Source organism: Moschus berezovskii, chromosome 4 (genome assembly GCF_049115385.1).
Source record: "Moschus berezovskii isolate FMDL1 chromosome 4, NW_MosBer_1.0, whole genome shotgun sequence".
Taxonomy (NCBI): domain Eukaryota; kingdom Metazoa; phylum Chordata; class Mammalia; order Artiodactyla; family Moschidae; genus Moschus; species Moschus berezovskii.
Genome location: NC_142463.1, coordinates 99,923,365 through 99,942,219, shown reverse-complemented (window position 1 = coordinate 99,942,219; position 18,855 = coordinate 99,923,365).

Here is an 18,855-nt window from a genome sequence, read left to right as displayed (position 1 = left end):
CAGTGTGTAGCTCTTATTGCTGCTGTTTAGTTGCTCAGTCCTGTTCCACCTCTCCGACCCCATGGACTGTAGCCCACCAGGCCCCTCTGTCCATGGGATTTCCCAGGCAAGAATACTGGAGTAGGTTGCCAATTCCATTTCCAGGGTATCTTCTTGACCCAGGCATTGAACCTGTGTCTCCTGCTTGGCAGGCGGATTCTTTTGCCACTGAGCCACCTGGGAAGTCATGTATATCCTAAGAATAACTAAACTTATTATCACTGTTACTATGTAAAAGAATATTCCACCTCTCCCAAGTCAACTTTTGTCACTATTAAACAGAATCTGATTGACATATTTGCCTTGAGGTACTTAATTAAAATCAGGAGCTCTCTCTGATAGCTATTTGGTTCAAATTTGCACACCCAAGAGGACTCATCAAAACATCACTCCCAGGACAAAGGCAAAATATACAGCAATGACAAATTCCCTCTCCTACACTTAGAACCACAGGAAGTCAACTTCTTGGCAGTTTAGATCAGCTGTTTGTCCTTTCTTCCAGCTGGCAAGGGTTCAAAAATATTGAGAAAAACCCTCAGAAAGCCTCATACTATCAAGAAAAATTTTAATGAGAAAAATCCCTCATTTGTGAATGCACTTTTGTTTTAATTTTCATCTTAGCATATAAGAAGCCAACATACTGAGCTGTGGAGTTCAACATCAAACATCTGGCAATCCTAGACAAAAAACGAGCATACCTTCACAGTCCTTCATCCTTACAAAGTTCAAATGAGTAGAGTGGCTGTAAAAGTTAATCCCATCCTAGGAAATGAAAGCAAAACTAAACAAGTGGGACCCACTTAAACCCATAAGCTTTTGCACAGCAAAGGAAATGATAAAAATGAAAAGACAACCCACAGACTGGGAGAAAATATTTGCAAATGATGTGACCAACAAGAGATTAGTCTCCACAATTTTCAAACAGCTCATGACACTTAACAGCATCAAAACAAACAACCCAATCAAAAAAATGGGCAGAAGATCAAAATAGACATTGCTCCAAAGAAGACATTCAGATGGCCATTAGGCACATGAAAAGATGCTCAACACCACAAATTATTAGAGAAATGTAAATCAAAACTACAATGAGATATCATACCTGCCAAATGGCTATCATCCAAAAAATTCACAAATAATAAATGCTGGAGAGAGTGTGGAAAGAAGGGAACCCTCCTACACTGTTAGTGGGAATGTAAATTGGTATGGCCACTATGGAGAACATTATGAAGGTTTCTTAAAAAACTAAAAATAGATCTACCATATGACCCTGCAATCCCATTCCTGGGCATATATCCAAAAAAAGGCATGATCTGAAAGGATCCATGCACCCCAATGTTCACTGCAGCATTGTTTACAATAACCGAGAAGCAACCTAAGTGTCCACTGACAGAGGAATGGATAAAGCAGATGTGGTGCATATATACAGTGGAATATTATTCAGTCATTCAGTTCAGTTTAGTTCAGTCGCTCAGTCATGTCCGACTCTCTGCGACCCCATGAATCACAGCACGCCAGGCCTCCCTGTCCATCACCAACTCCCGGAGTTCACTCAGACTCAAGTCCACAGAGTTGGTGATGCCATCCAGCCATCTCATCCTCAGTCGTCCCCTTCTCTTCCCGCCCCCAACCCTTCCCAGCATCAGAGTCTTTTCCAGTGAGTCAACTCGTCGCATGAGGTGGCCAAAGTATTGCAGTCTCAGCTTTAGCATCTGTCCTTCCAGTGAACACCCAGGATCGATCTCCCTTAGAATGGACTGGTTGGATCTCCTTGCAGTATAAGGGACTCTCAAGAGTCTTCTCCAACACCACAGTTCAAAAGCATCAATTCATTAGAAAGAATGAAATAAAACCATTTTCTGCAACACAAATGGACCTAGACAGTGTCATACTGAGTGAAGTATGTCAGAGAGAAGAAGAAATCGTATGACGTCCCTCATATGTGGACTCTAGAAAGAAATAATACAAATGAACTTACAAAACAGAAACAGATGCACAGACATACAGAAGGAACTTACGGTTGGGGGTGTGAGGACTAGGGAAAGAGATAGTTTGGGAGTTCGGAATGAACATGCACACACTGCTATATTTAAAATGGATGACCAACAAGAACCTACTGTACAGCACATGGAACTCTGCCTAATGTTATGTGGCAGCCTGGATGGGAGGGGAGTTTGAGGAGGAACAGATACGTGTATATGTATAGCTGAGTCCCTTCGCTGTTCACCTGAAACTATCACAACATTGTTTGTTAAATGGCTGTTCAGTTCAGTTCAGTCGCTCAGTCATGTCCGACTCTTTGCGACCCCATGAATCACAGCACGCCAGGCCTCCCTATCCATCACCAACTCCCGGAGTTCACTCAAACTCATGTCCATAGAGTCGGTCATGCCATCCAGCCGTCTCATTCTCTGTCTGTACCCCAATACAAAATTTTTAAAAAAGTTAATTGCATTCTAGATCATATCAGTTTAGTAAAACAAGAAGCACACCCAATACTAACCACTATTATTCCTTTCAATGAAAATAATCTTTAAATAACAAACGTATTTCCCATTTTTTAGGCTAGGTCTGTGATATACCAACAGGTATAGAAATACTGTGTGTTAGTCACTCCGTTGTATCTGAGTCTTTGTGACCCCATGGACTGTAGCCCACTCCTGTCCATGGAATTTTCCAGGCAAGAATACTGGAGTAGGCAGCCATTCTTTTCACCAGAGGATCTTCCCAACCCAGGGATTGAACCTGGGTCTCCTACGATTGCAGGTATATTCTTTACTATCTGAGCCCTTAAGTAAGCAATGATCACACAAAGTCCTTCTAGCTGGAAATGAACCAGTAACCTAAATTGCTAGCTGATTCTAAATCAAAAGTTGTGATACAAAGAAAAGAATTACTGTATTCTCTATTTGTTGGCTTCATTGTGTTCTCAAGACTTAGGGGAAGGGAGAAATCAAGGCCAGAAGGTCCTGGTGCTGATGGACTGATTAACTGATTCAAGCTTTTGATTTAAAACCGTGAAGGTGTTCAGGGCTGGACTTAAGGGGAGGGGAGGGGTACTCACCTGTGGTGCAAATTTTAAAGATGACCAGAGCTCAGCAATCAGGACAAATGCAATATTTAAGAACAATATTTTAAAAAACAAAATTATCACAAAAATTCCATAATGAATAAGATGTCAAAATCTTAAATAAAGACAGGATCTACTCACACATTTGCATGATCCTGGGAGTGAGTGCTTCACTTGCTTCCCTGTGGTTCATCCCAGATGGTGTGACAAGAGCTAAGCTTACACTCTCTAGTGCTGTGTTCTGCTGACCCTGTTGGCAATATCTCTCTGTGCATTAATGAACTGCCAGACATCAGGTGGGACCTCTAAGACACCACAGGGCAAAAGCGATTATATAAGCCAAGGCCAGCTCTTGCAACCACCTTGCCAAATAGTTTCAAGGCTCAATGTAACGTTTCTGGGTTTTATAGGGCATCAGGGAAATGGTAGAACAGATGAGAAAGGGAGATGTTGGAAGAGGGAAAAAAAGAAGTTTACCTCATTAGTTGCTGCTGATGTAACCAGAATGGAATTTTCAAGAACCTATGCTTTTAGAAAACCTTGAGCTCCAGGTCTCAGTTTGAGGTACCTGTCCACTCAACTCAAAAGCCAAACCTGGCTCACCTTTAGTCTTCCTGTCACATGAAGTGCTGTTGGCTCCGGAAATCAAAGTAGCCATGTGACATCCTCATAAAGGCTATAGTGAATTCCAGCTGCTTAGGACACTTCATCAAACTCTGGAAGATAGTGAAGGACAGGGAAGACCTGTCCTGGCGTTCTGCAATCCATTCAATTGCAAAGACTTGGAGACAACTCAGTGATTTGGCAACTCCTTTGGCAAGAGCTGCTCACCCGTGACTACCAGACCTGATGGAGGGACAGTGCAAACCACCTACAGATGCCCCCTGCTGGCAGAACCTATCTTACAGAATCAGCCTTACAATGTATTAATACCTTGTGGGCCATTAGCTGGGACATAAAAGGTCCAAGTATTCACAGTCACCAACATTCCCCTGTGTGTGATCTTACACCTGACCTGCTTCAAAACGTATGTTTCCTTCTAGGCCTTCTGTAGGCGCCAGGCATGTGCATGTCCTTCATACAGCTTGCCTAGCTCTGAAACTTAGCCGCAACAGTCCCTTCACCGAGGGCCAGACTCTGTGTCTGGTTTTCTTTTAGAGAAGGCAGAGATAGAGCCAGTCACTGCCAGCAATATCTTCCAGGGGTGCTGGGACAGCTGACTGTGTGAGCCAAGTCTGAGGTTTTTCTTGTTCTGAGGATACAGTAAAAAATCTTTAACATGACATACATAGCATGGCATAGTCTTCAGCCTCAGCTCTGGCTACACTTCTCCTTGATTTTTTTGTGCTTCATTTGTAACAGTCTCATTCCAGAAGGAAGGAAGGGAAGGTATAAACCCTGTTGTTCCTCTAATTTCCAGGAGTTCAGGTAACAGATGCAGACTGTGGTAGGCAATCTCCAAGAGGGCCCCCAATAATCCTTGGTAATCACCGACTCTGTGGACATGAGTTTGAGTGTACTCCGGGAGTTGGTGATGGACAGGGAGGCCTGGCGTGCTGTGATTCATGGGGTCACGGAGAGTCGGACACGACTGAGCGACTGAACTGAACTGAACTGAATCACACTCTTGGTATTAGAAAGAGGTTTCTTATAAATGTTTGGCTCACATTATTACAGAGGCTGAGAAGTCCCAGTATCTGCTGTCTGGAAGCTGGAAACCCAAGAAATCTGATGGCGGTGTTCTGAGAGCTAGCGGGCCCACTGTGTAAGTCCCAGTCCTAGGGACTCTGCTCAGTAGTCAGGCAGAGAGAGAGAGTAAATTCTCCCTTCCTCCACCTTTTTGTTCTGTTTAGGTCCTCAGTGGATGGGATGGTGCCCACCCACACTGGAGGGGAAGCAATCTGCTTTACTCAGTCTACTGATTTCAAATACCAATTATATCCAAAACACCCTCACAGACTCACCCAGAAATAATGTTTAGCCCAACATCTGGGCACCCTGTGATCCAATCAAGCTGACACAAAATTAACCATCACAGATCCTCAATTTTGGAGTGGTTTTCTATGCAGCAATAGGTAACTGATACACATAGTCCTGAACCTTCCCTCAATCCCAGGTCATGCTGCAGAGTTAGAGATCCAGCCCTTTCATTCACAAAGAAGCTATTATTTTTCTTACACTAAGGAAGGACAAAGAATTCAGAGCCCTTATTTAAGGCTGTACAACTGGAAAGGAGATTTATGGTGAAAATGAAGGAAATGATAAGTAGTTCTTTTGTAGGATCATACATTCTGTGTATTCTATAGAATACACTAAGCAGACTCTTTTTTTCTTTTAGAAGATATGTGAAATTCATGAAAACTCTTCTTATTGAGACAACAATAAATCTGTACATTTTATATTCAATATTTAGTTAGTGATTTCAAAGTCAAGATTCACACAGCAATGAGGCAAGAAGGTGTGGATTGGAATATTATGGAGACTAAAAGGATGCCAAAATATGGTACTGCCTCTGTTTGCACACGGAGGTCACTTGTTCACGTTAGCATTTCTGTAATTGGCTCTGCTTTCTCTGAGCAAATGCTGTATGATTGAATGTGGGTGTGCATGGGCACAGATGCAGTGGACAAAAGCCCCCCATTATGTGAACACATGTGCCCACTGTTCTGGGCAGTGAGCCCAGTTTGCTCTAAGTCTTTGTTATTTGCCCAGTGTCCCAGATTCTCTTTTGAAATGTGCGATTCACCCAATTTTATTAACCTGAATATGAAGCTATCTGATGCTTTTTGATAGACTCTCGTTCATGTCTAGGTATACCCTTTTGTTGTAAACAGGTCATTCATTTCTCTGTGTTGACCTGCAGGCATTTTGCCATTTGAACTGAAAGCAAATCCTTGCAAGGTAAGATTTTAGTAATGCAGGTTGTTATTTTAAAACAGATGACACTTCACACTTGTTATGCTAATTTGGAGACGGAACCATGTTTGCCTAAGCTCTACCAAAGGCTTTTTGTTGCTTTTGTTTGCTTTGCTTTTTTTTTTAAGGAAAAGCAGATCAAGGATCATTAAAAGGAAAGAGATTTTAAGCATACAAGATGAACAAAAAAAAATTTAGCACCTGCCAATTGAGCACCACCACTACCATTTTATAACTGTGCGATCTTGTCAAAATATTTAACCTTTCTAAAAAAAAGCAGGGATAATAATAGCATCTTTCTCACAGAATTGTAGTGAGGATTAAATGAGATTATGCTTATATGTTGCTTAAGATATGTAAAATGCTGGTATGTAGCTAGTACTCAACAAATATTATTAATAACAGAATTATACATGTAGTAATGATAACAACGATAATGCTGCTGCCATAGATGTCAGTGATCAAACATCTAAAGCACAGAACTCTGTCTGGAACCCATTTGAGATCCAGGACAAACCCTATTGACTATGCCAAAGCCTTTGACTGTGTGGATCACAATAAACTGTGGAAAATTCTGAAAGAGATGGGAATACCAGACCACCTGACCTGCCTCTTGAGAAACCTATATGCAGGTCAGGAAGCAACAGTTAGAACTGGACATGGAACAACAGACCAGTTCCAAATAGGAAACGGAGTACGTCAAGGTTGTATATTGTCACCCTGTTTATTTAACTTATACTCAGAGTACATCATGAGAAATGCTGAGCTGGAAGAAGCACAAGCTGGAATCAAGATTGCCAGGAGAAATATCAATAACCTCAGATATGCAGATGACACCACCCTTATGGCAGAAAGTGAAGAAGAACTAAAAAACCTCTTGATGAAAGTGAAAGAGGAGAGTGAAAAAATTGGCTTAAAGCTCAACTTTCAGAAAACTAAGATCATGGCATCTGGTCCCATCATTTCATGGGAAATAGATGGGGAAACAGTGACACACTTTATTTTGGGGGGGCTCCAAAATCACTGCAGATGGTGATTGCAGCCATGAAGTTAAAGGATGCTTACTCCTTGGAAGGAAAGTTATGACCAACCTAGATAGCATATTAAAAAGCAGAGACATTACTTTGCCAACAAAGGTCCATCTAGCAAAGGCTATGGTTTTTGCAGTGGTCATGTATGGATGTGAGAGTTGGACTGTGAAGAAAGCTGAGCACTGAAGAATTGATGTTTTTGAACTGTGGTGTTGGAGAAGACTCTTGAGAGTCCCTTGGACTGCAAGGAGATCCAACCAGTCCATTCTAAAGGAGATCAATCCTGGGTGTTCATTGGAAGGACTGATGCTAAAGCTGAAACTCCAACACTTTGGCCACCTCATGCAAAGAGTTGACTCATTGGAAAACACTCTGATGCTGGGAGGGATTGGGGGCAGGACGAGAAGGGGACGACAGAGGATGAGATGGCTGGATGGCATCACCAACTTGATGGACATGAGGTTGAGTGAACTCCGGGAGTTGGTGATGGACAGGGAGGCCTGGCGTACTGTGATTCATGGGGTCGCAAAGAGTCGGACACGACTGAGTGACTGAACTGAACTGAACAAACCTTATACTTATGAGGTTGCTCTGGCAAACAAGACTGAGAGAGCAAGTAACTAGAAGAGGTTGTGGTATCCTGATGCAACCATTTCCCTGACTGCTACACCTCTCCACCAAGAACTGGTCAACATATGCAACCCTCTGGGAAGGCATTTCTTAATATCATATAAGGTCTTCTTCTCTTTATTTTCTTGGGCTTCAAAATCACTGCAGATGGTGACTGCAGTCATGAAATTAAAAGACGCTTGCTCCTTGGAAGAAAAGTTATGACAAACCTAGACAACATATTAAAAAGTAGAGACATGACTTTGCTGACAAAGATCTGTCTAGTCAAAGCTATGGTTTCTCCAGTAGTCATGTATGGATGTGAGAGTTGGACTTTAAAGAAAGCTGAGCACCAAAGAATTGATGCTTTTGAACTGTGGTGTAGGAGAAGACGCTTGAGAGTCCCTTGGAATGCAAGGAGATCCAACCAGTCAAACCTAATGGAAATCAATCCTGAATATTTATGAAGCATCATGAAGGACTGATGCTGAAGCTGAAGCTCCAATACTCTGGCCACCTGATGCAAAGAGCTGACTCATCAGAAAAGACCCTGAGGCGGGGAAAGATTGAAGACAGGAGGAGAAAGGGAAAACACAGTATGAGATAGTTGGATGGCATCACCAAATCAATGGGCATGAGTCTGAGCAAGCTCTGGGAGATGGTGATGGACGGGGAGCCTGGCGTGCTGCATTCCATGGGGTAGCAGAGAGTTGGACACAACTGAGCGACTGAACAACAGTCTTCTCCGTGGGCATGGCCACCATCCTTCTGTCCCCTCACTAACCACCACCACCCTCATGCTGATTGGGGATAAAAGCTCAAAGGAGGTTAAGCAAAACCTGAACCAGAGGTTTCAAATACAGCTGAATACAGAGACTCCAATAAGGGATTTTCCCTCCCCTCCTCTCCATTGTTTTCTGCGCTAGCTTTCTTCTCAGTGTCTGAGAAGTTTAGCAAGTTGTCTGCCAGCAGTCCCAGACCTACATTCTCCTTCAAGTTTCATCATGAGAAAGGCTGCCACTTTCAGGAGACTCCTGAAGAACCCTGTCTGGATTAACTTGAGTCAATGCCCATCCCCAGACTAATTCCTGAGACTATGGAGAGTAAACTACTCTTTTTTAAAAGCTGACATTAAAATATTTTTTCTGTTTAAAGACTTAATTTTCAGAGCAATTTTAGATTTAAGTTACTCTTTTTTGAAAGGCATGTAATACCTCACTTCTAAACTTCATTCTTTTCATCCAGTATACCAACAAATCCTGTTGGCTCTACCTCCAAAACATATTCTGAATCTGTTCACTTCTTATCAGCTCCACTGCTGATGCCATGATTTAAATCACCATTTTCTTATATCTTTACCATTTACTAGAATAGTTTTCAGAGCTCCCTTCCTGCTTCTACTGTTAGAAGCACTCTTTCACTCCTAATATCTGTATTGCAATAGCAGAGTGATATTTTAAAACATTTTCCAGATCATATAATGCTCCTGCTTCCTGGTTTCCCAATGTCCTTAGAATAAAATCAACTTATTATGGCCTACAAGGCCTCATGTACCTAACCCAGCCCCCTTCATCTCCCTTATCTTCTTGCCATTCTCCTTTTTGTTTAACATGTTCCAGCTGCCCTGGTCTTCTTTGTGTTGCTCAAGCATAAGCTTATTTCTACCTTAGGAGTTTTACAGTTGCAGTTTTCCCATTGTCTGCCTTTTGCAGCTTCTCTGGTGGTTCAGTGGTAAAGAATCTCCCCGCCAAGACAGATCCCTGGATTGGGGAGATCCTCTAGAGAAGGAAATGGTGACTCCAGTGTTCTTGCCTGAAAAATCCCAGGGACAGAGGAGCCTAGTGGGTTACGGTCCAGGGAATCACAAAGAGTGATCACAACTTAGCAACTAAACAACATCTGCCTCAGTTCCTTTCTAACCAATGGCTTAATTTTATTTTTCTTTTAACTCTTATTATTATGAGAAGTCACTTTATTTGTATATTTATTTACTTGTTTACTGTCTATCTCCTCACCAGTCCTGATACAGCTTCATTAAATTTAAGCTTGTGAGGGTAGAGCCTTTACCAGGTAATCTTATTCTTCATTCTATCCTAGCATCTAGAATTATGCCTGACATTGAATATATAATTTGTTAAAAGATGAATGAACTAAATTTGGCTAAATTTAGTTTCTAAAAAGACAATATTGAAAGGGGAGACCTAGAGAATCAACAGAAAAATTGAAACAAAAAAAAAAAAAAACAGGTTCAGAAGGGACAGAAGTAGGGGAAGCAGTAAGAACCCAAGTAGCAAGAAGAAACCAATTGGTCCCAACCATTTTGTCCACTCTTGTGTTGCTCCATGAAGACATGATGTTAATGGAGAGAGTTAGGTTGTGCTACTGTGGGTCTCATTACCCTCATCTATCTAGAAGAGGGCAGAATGTTCCATCAAAACTTTAATAAAGCAATAGCAAAGAAGAGGTAATTCTCCAAAGGAAATGTAGGGTTACTGTCCAAAGAAAAGAGGAGTGAATAAATGTCTCCCCACCAAAAAATAAAAAGCCAAAAAAAAAAAAAAAAGGAAAAAAAAAGAGAAACAAATGTCTGCAATAATCCCTGATGTGATATTGTCACCTAGGAGATATCAACTTTATTCTCATGTAAACTGATGTATGCCTAAGAAATGCAAACAGATTTTAACATTAACCTATATCAGATAAAAGCAGAAAGATACATCTGCTTGAACATCTGTTCAAAATCATACAACACACTCAAAAGATACACTCTTAAATGTTTTCTCTCTTTTATGCTTCAGAAGAATTTAGTGGTCAGGAGACAGTTCTGTAAGGCATCTCCTTCTGGATGTCCCACATGAAAGCAATTCATTTCCCTGATATCTACTTTTTATACCACATTATCCTTCAGTACATGACATTAGTAATCATTCCATAGTTGACCTAGAAATTTAAGAGTAATTCTTGTTTCCTTTCTCTTCGTCATTTCCCATACTTCATTGATTAACAGGTGCCATCAATCCTACCTCAGAAATTCTCAAATTTATCCCTTCTTCACTGTTCCTACTATCACTAAGTTCAGCTCTCATAACCTCAGATCCCAAACCATTCATGACAGCTTCTTTGTTATCCCATCTTTTCAGTCAACCCACTTCACCTCAGCTCCCATACAGCTGTCATGCTTATAGTTCTAAAACAAAGATCTATGTACCTCAATGTCCTGCTTTAAAACATTCTATAGCTCCACACTGCTTAACAAAAGCAAAAACCCAACCACCTTTTGTCTTGGTTGGAGTGACAGAACACAATTTACTTTTTATTTGTTTAATTCAATGGTTCTCTAAACTTGCTGTACATGAGGTTAGGACCTCAGTCCAAAAGAGTCCGATTTAATTGGTCTAGAGTGGAGCCTGTATCTCAGTTTTTTTTTAAACCTCCCTAGTTAATTCAAATGTGTCGCCAGGGTTGAAAACTGCAATTTAAAAGATAACTAAAAGACAATTTTACTTCCAAACAGCATGAAGTAACAGTGCACATATTTATTACCACACAACTCTGATGGGAATAACTGAAAACCTGGATATGAAAGAAAGATTTTCAGACACTGGATATTAGGCAACACAGATAGTGATCCCAGAGAAAAGATAAACCAAAGAAGTGAAGTACACAATTGCCCTAGTTTACTTCTTAGAGAAAGTTTATACTTGGTAATAAGAGAGGGAATCAAGGCAGAGCCTAGTCATCTCCCTAAGTTGAAGTAAAACTAGGAATTTGGAAAGGCCGACATAGCAAATGTGGAATAGCCAAAATGGCCAAATGTGGAACAACCCAGATGTCCATCAGCAAATCAATGGATAAACAGAATATGATGCATACATATAATGGTATATTATTCAGCCTTAAAAAAGGACAGAGTTCTGACACATGCTTCTACCACACAGATGAAGCTTGAAGACATTATGCGAATAATTTTCCTTAGAAGTTCATCAAACATTTAAGGAAGAAATAATGCCAATTCTACACAAACTCTCCCCCAAAAATTGAAGAAGAGGGACTACTTCCCAACTCATTTTATGAGGAAAAAATTATCCTTATATGAAATCCAGACAACATGAAGAATACAAACCAACATCCCTCCTGAATATAGATACAAAAATCCTTAACAAAATTTTAGCAGCTCTAATCCACAAATATAGAAAGGATAATATATCATGACTAAGTGGCATTTATTCCAGGATTTCAATGTTAATTTTAACATTCTTAAAAGAATCAATGTAATTTATCATATTAATCAAAAAGAAAAATTACATAGCATCTCATTCAGATGTAAAATCAAACATCCATTCCCACTGAAAACTCTCAGAAAATTATGAATGGAAGGGGACTTCCTCAATTTGATGAAAAGTACCTATGAAAAACTTATCAGTTCAGTTCAGTTCAGTCGCTCAGTCATGTCCGACTCTTCGCGACCCCGTGAATCACAGCACGCCAGGCCTCCCTGTCCATCACCAACTCCCGGAGTTCACTCAAACTCATGTCCATCGAGTGGGTGATGCCATCCAGCCATCTCATTCTCTGTCGTCCCCGTCTCTTCCCACCCCCAGTCCCTCCCAGCATCAGAGTCTTTTCCAGTGAGTCAACTTGTCGCATGAGGCGGCCAAAGTATTGGAGTTTCAGTTTTAGCATCAAGGTGACATTATACTTAATGGTAAAAGAATGAATGCCTTCCTCTAAGGATCAGGAACAAGGCAAAGTATGTTTGCTTTTACTGTTTCAATTCAACTTTGTGCTAGAGGTGCTAGCTAGTGCAATAAGGCAAAATAAACAAATATATGAAAGACAGAGATTGGAAAGAAAGAAATAAAACTCTCTCCCTTCCTCTCCCTCTCTTTGTGTGGATGACATAATTCTTATGTATAAAATTCTACAGAATCTACAAAAAAAATCTACTATAACTAAACAATGAATTTAGCAAAGCTACAGGATTTAAGATCAGTATACAAAAATCAATATAGGGCTTCCCTGATGGCTCAGTGGTAAGAATCTGCCTCTGCCTGCCAATGCAGGAGACATGGGTTTGATCCCTGGTCCAGGAAGATTCCACATGCCATGGAGCAACTAAGCCTATGTGCCACAACAATTGAGCCGGTGCTCTAGAGCTCACGAGCTGCAACCACTGAGCCCACACGCCACAGCTACTAAAGCCCAAGAGCCCTAGAGCCTGTGCTCCGCAACAAGAGAAGCCAACTCAGTGACAAGCCTATGTATCACAACTAGAGAGGAGCCACTGCTCACCACAACTAGAGAAAAAGCCCATGCAGCAATGAAGACTCAGCACAGGCAAAAATGAACAAATAAATAAAAGTATTAAAAAATAAATAAAAATCAATAAAAACCCGCAATAAACAACCATAAATTGAAAATTTAAAGACATTATCATTTATAAAAGAATTCCAAATGTGAAGAATTTAAGGATAAATGTCTCATAAGATGTGTAAATTCTATATGCTAAAAACATAAAACATTGCTGAGAGAAATTAAAGAAGAACTTAATGAGGGTTTCACAGCCTCACTAATTATTGATGTTTTAGGCCATATAGTTCTTTACTGTTAGAACTGTTCTCTGCAATGTATGATGTTAACCAGTATTCCTGACTTATATTTACTAAATGCCAGAATCACCTTTGCTGCAGTTAGGATAATCAAAAATGTGTCCAGACTGTCAATTGTCCTTTATGAGGCATAATTGTCCCTGTTTGAGAACCACTAACCTAAATAAATGAAGAGATATACCATGTTATGGATCAGAAGACTCAATAATGTTAAAAATATCAATTCTCCCCAAATTAATATATAAACTTCAGTACAATCCCATTCAAATTCCCAGCAGACTTTTTAATCTGTATTGACGATTGGAATCTAAAATGTATATGGGAAGGCAAAGAACCTAGAACAGCCAAACAATTTTGAAAAAGAAGAATGAAATTGGAGAACTTGCACTACATTATTTCCAGACTTACAAAACTATAGTAATCAAGATATTAATAGTAGAGTATTGGCCCAAAGATAGACAAAAAGATCAATGGACTAAAACAGAAAAATCAGATATAGAGTCACATATACATGGAAAAAGTGGAAACAGTGACAGATTATTTTCTTGGGCTCCAAAATCACTGTGGACAATGACTATGGCCATGAAATTAAAAGACACTTGCTTCTTGGAAGTAAAGCTATGACAAACCTAGACAGCATATTGAAAAGCAGAGACATCACTTTGCCAACAAAGGTCCATCTAGTCAAAACTGTGTTTTTTCCAGTAGTCACGTACAGGTGTAAGAGTTGGACCATAAATAAGGTTGAGCACTGAAGAATTGATGCTTTTGAACTGTGGCGCTGAAGAAGACTCTTGAGAGTCCCTTGAACAGCAAGGAGATCACACCAGTCAATCCTAAGGGAAACCAATCCTGAGTATTCATTGGAAGGACTGATGCTGAAGCTCCAATACTTTGGCCACCTGATGCAAAGAGCTGACTCACTGGAAAAGACCCTGATGCTGGGAAAGATTGAGGGCAGGAGGAGAAGCGGGCAACAGAGGATGAGATGGTTGGATGCCATCACTGACTCAATGGACATGAATTTGAGCAAACTCCAGGAGATAGTGAAGGACAGGGAAGCTTGGTGTGCTACAGTTCATGGGGTCACAGAGTCAGACAGGACTTAATGACTGAATAACAAATACATGGTCAATTGATTTCAGTAAAAGTATCAAGGCAATTTAATGGAGAAAGGATAGATTTCTTAACAAACAGTGCGGAAAGAACACTATACGCAAAAAATGAAACTTGATCAAACCCTTGTACTATATACAAAAGTTAACTCAAAATGGATCATAGACCTAAATGTAAAACATAAAACTATGCAACTACTAGAAGAAAACATAGGAGAATATTTTGTGACCTTGGGTTAAGTAATGGTTTCTTAGGTATATTAATAACGTTAAAAGCAAAATCTTTAAAGAAAAATGTGACAGTCTGGACTTACTTTAGCAAAATTTTTAAAACTTCTGGCCTTCAAAAGACACTGTTACTAAAATGAAAAGACAAACTATAGATAGGGAGAAAATATTCACAATGTACATATATAATAAAACTTGAATTTAGAATAGAGAACTCAAATTTTACAATAAAAAAGCAAACAACTCCATTAAAATGGGCAAAAAACTTCAACAAACACTTCATAAAAATATACAGATAATAATAAAGCACATGAAAAGATGTTCAACATTGGTAGTCAATAGGAAATGCAGATATAAGATACTATTTCACATTTACTAGAATGGCCATAATAAAGAAGACAAATGTTGGCAAGGATGTGGAGAAATAGGGACCTTCATACATCTCTACTGGGAATGTAAAAGGTAAAATACCTTTGACACAGAATTTTGCAATTTCTTAAAAAGGTAAACATATGCCTACTGTTCTACTCCTAGAAATTCATCCAAGAGAAATGTAAGCATATGCACACACAAAGACTAGTACACAAATATTCACAGCAGCTTCATGCATAAGTGCCACATTACTGGAAACAACCCAACAGTTAGTGAATCAATAATCTGTGGCATATCCATACAATGGAATACCTCTCAGCAATGAAAGAAAATGAATGATTAATACCCACAACAGCATGGGTAAGTCTTAAAATAACTATGAGTTAAGTAATAAGTATGTGAAAGAAGCCATGCAAAAACAAAGAATATATACTGTATGATCCCACTTATATAAAATTATAGAAAATGCAAACTATCATGTAGTAACAAAAGGATCAGTGGTTTCCTGTGTGTCAGTGGGGCAGGAGGCGACAGAAAGTAGGGATTATAAGAGGGCAGAAGAAAACTTTTTAGGATGATGGACATGTAATGCTTTCACAAATATATACATACATATATATTTCAAAAATATATACCTATATAAATATATATAAACTTGTCAAATTGTACATTTTAAATTTGCCCAGTTTATTCTAAGTCAATTATATCTCACAAAGCAGTTAAAAAAAAAAAGAAAGATGGCTAAAGAGACATAATGGCTGACATTTGATGTTAGAAATGCACTGATCCTTTTCTGACATCATCCCTCACCCTTAACTCTGACAGTTGTCTGCTGGTTCCAGGCTATCCACCTAGAATGTGCAATCTCCAAGGCTTCAAAAGTGTACATTATAGAATATTAAACATAGTTCCTTCGCTGTACAGCAGAAATTAACATAAGATTGTAAATCAACTACGCTTCAATAAAATTTTTTAAAAGGGGGCAAAAACAACTGCACATTGAAGTGCATTACCATCAGCTGGCAACTCACTTAATTCTTCTTTTCTAAATAGTTGTGTACTTGCAAGAGGGTCACCTCTGAATTAAATCATCATAGAAAAGTTCTCGGAGAAGGCAATGGCAAGCCACTCCAGTACTCTTGCCTAGAAAATCCCATGGATGGAGGTGCCTGGTAGGCTGCAGTCCGTGGGGTCACTAAGGGTTGGACACGACTGAGTGACTTCTCTTTCACTTTTCACTTTCACACATTGGAGAAGGAAATGGCAACCCACTCCAGTGTTCTTGCCTGGAGAATCCCAGGGATGGAGGAGCCTGGTGGGCTTCCGTCTGTGGGGTCACACAGAGTTGGACACGACTGAAGTGACTTAGCAGCAGTAGCAGCAGCAGCAGAAAAGTTCTAGCACAGCATGGGTCTCACCTGAATGAGGCCTTTTTCCCAAGGCCATACATTTGCTTATATCCTTCTGCTAAAATTTACTTCCCACCCAACTCTGGCTTCCTTATCTTGCTAGGCTAGAAAAAGTTCATCTCCTCTGTGTGTGTGTGTAAAAAAAGTTCATCGTGTGTGTGTGTGTGTGTGTGTGTGTGGTGAAGCCCTCTCTAATTCTCTGCCTCTTAGCACTGTATCCAGTTGCCATTAACCATGTGGTTCATATTACCAGCTTATAGGGGCTTTAGCAACGTCTCCCAGCCCACTCCGGTACTCTTGCCTGGAAAATCCCTTGGACGGAGGAGCCTGGTGGGCTGCAGTCCATGGGGTCGCTGAAGGTCGGACACGACTGAGCAACTCCACTTTCACTTTTCACTTTCATTCATTGGAGAAGGAAATGGCAACCCACTCCAGTGTTCTTGCCTGGAGAATCCCAGGGACGGGGGAGCCTGGTGGGCTGCTGTCTATGGGGTCGCACAGAGTCGGACATGACTGAAGTGACTTAGCAGCAGCAGCAGCAACGTCTCCCAGTGTTTCCCTATCTCCATGATGACTTTTACCTAAGCAAAGTTACCTTGCCATTTGGAGTTTAAACTTGACAGTGAAGACAAACTGGTTTGGAGCAGAAATGTGCAGGCACTTAAAACAGACATAAAGATTCCCAAACCAAACAATTACCTGAAAATATTAGCATGTCAGAGAAAAAAAGAAGGTCCACATGAGAAGAGAGGTTGATCCTTAATGACACTCACCATCCAGGGAAGGAAGAACCCATTTGTATCCTCTGATATTCTGTTTGAAGCTGTTTTTCCTTAATTTAGAATTCACTGATTAATTCTCCTGATTCTAAATTTGGGTTTCCCAGGTGGCTCGGTGGTAAAGAATCCACCTGCCAATGCAGGAGAAACAGGAGACACAGGTTTGATTTCTGGGGCAGGAGGATCGCTTGGAGCAGGAAATGGCAACCCACTCCAATATTCTTGCCTAAAAAGTCCCACGGACAGAGGAGCCTGGAGGCTCCATAGGGTTGCAAAGAGTTGGACACAACTGAGCACACACACACACAACAGCAATTCTAAATCCAAGTTTCACAAACAACCTTTTAATTACAATTTGGCTTCCAAATGTGGCAAGTATGCCAAGAGAACTCACGGACACACACAAAAAAAGGATCCAGTTCCCTAAGATGACTCTTCATTGTAAATTAGTAATTTGCCATCCTGGCTTTATACAGTAGCCATGTGAATTTAATAATCAGTCTGAGAAACAGACTCAACAACTAAAGCACAGTTTGCACGATAATGCCACCTTGCATGATCTCTTGGGACAGAGTCAGCTTTCCTTGGAGAGATCTTTGCATTTATTTATTTTCCATAGTCCATCTTACTATTATAACACCTGTTCCACACTGTAGTTACATAGGTAAGCAAAGTTTAGAATGATAGGTTCTCAACTACCTGAGGGTAGTTTGCATCCAATTTCGTACTGACCTCCACCATCATTGCTTGATTTAAAAACACTGAATTAAAATGAGTTGTTTTCATATATACAATGGACTATTACTCAGCCATAAAAAGGAATGCATTTGAGCTCTAACGAGGGGGCTGAACCTAGAGCCTATCATACAGTGTGAAGTAAGTCAGAAAGAGAAAAACAAATATCGTATACTAATGCTTATATATTTGAACTGTGGTGCTGGAGAAGACTCTTGAGAGTCCTTTGGACTGCAAGGAGATCCAACCAGTCCATTCTAAAGGAGATCAATCCTGGGCGTTCATTGGAAGGACTGATGCTAAAGCTGAAGCTCCAATAACTTTGGCCACCTCATGCGAAGAGTTGACTCACTGGAAAAGACTCTGATGCTGGGAAGGACTGGGGGCGGGAGGAGAAAGGGACGACAGAGAAATGAGATGGCTGGATGGCATCACCGACTTGATGGACATGAGTTTGAGTGAACTCCGGGAGTTGGTGATGGACAGGGAGGCCTGGCGTGCTGTGATTCATGGGGTCGCGGAGAGTCGGACACGACTGAGCGACTGAACTGAACTGAACTGAATGCTTATATATGGAATCTAGAAAGATGGTACCAATGAACCTATTTGTAGCGCAGCAATGGAGACACAGACACAGAGAACAGACTTGTGGTCACATCGAGGGAAGGAGAGTGTGGGATGAACTGAGACAGCAGCATTGAAACATATACATTACCATATGTAAAATTAGATAGCCAGTGGGAATTTGCTGTACCACAGAGCTCAAATCACTTGCTCTGTGACAACCTAGAGGGGTGGAATGGGGTGGGGGGTGGGAGGGAGTTCAAGAGGGAGGGAACATACATATATCTATGGCTGATTCATGTTGATGTATGGCAAAAACCAACAAAATATTGTAAAGCAATTATCCTCCAATTAAAAAGAAATTTAAATATAAAAAAAATGA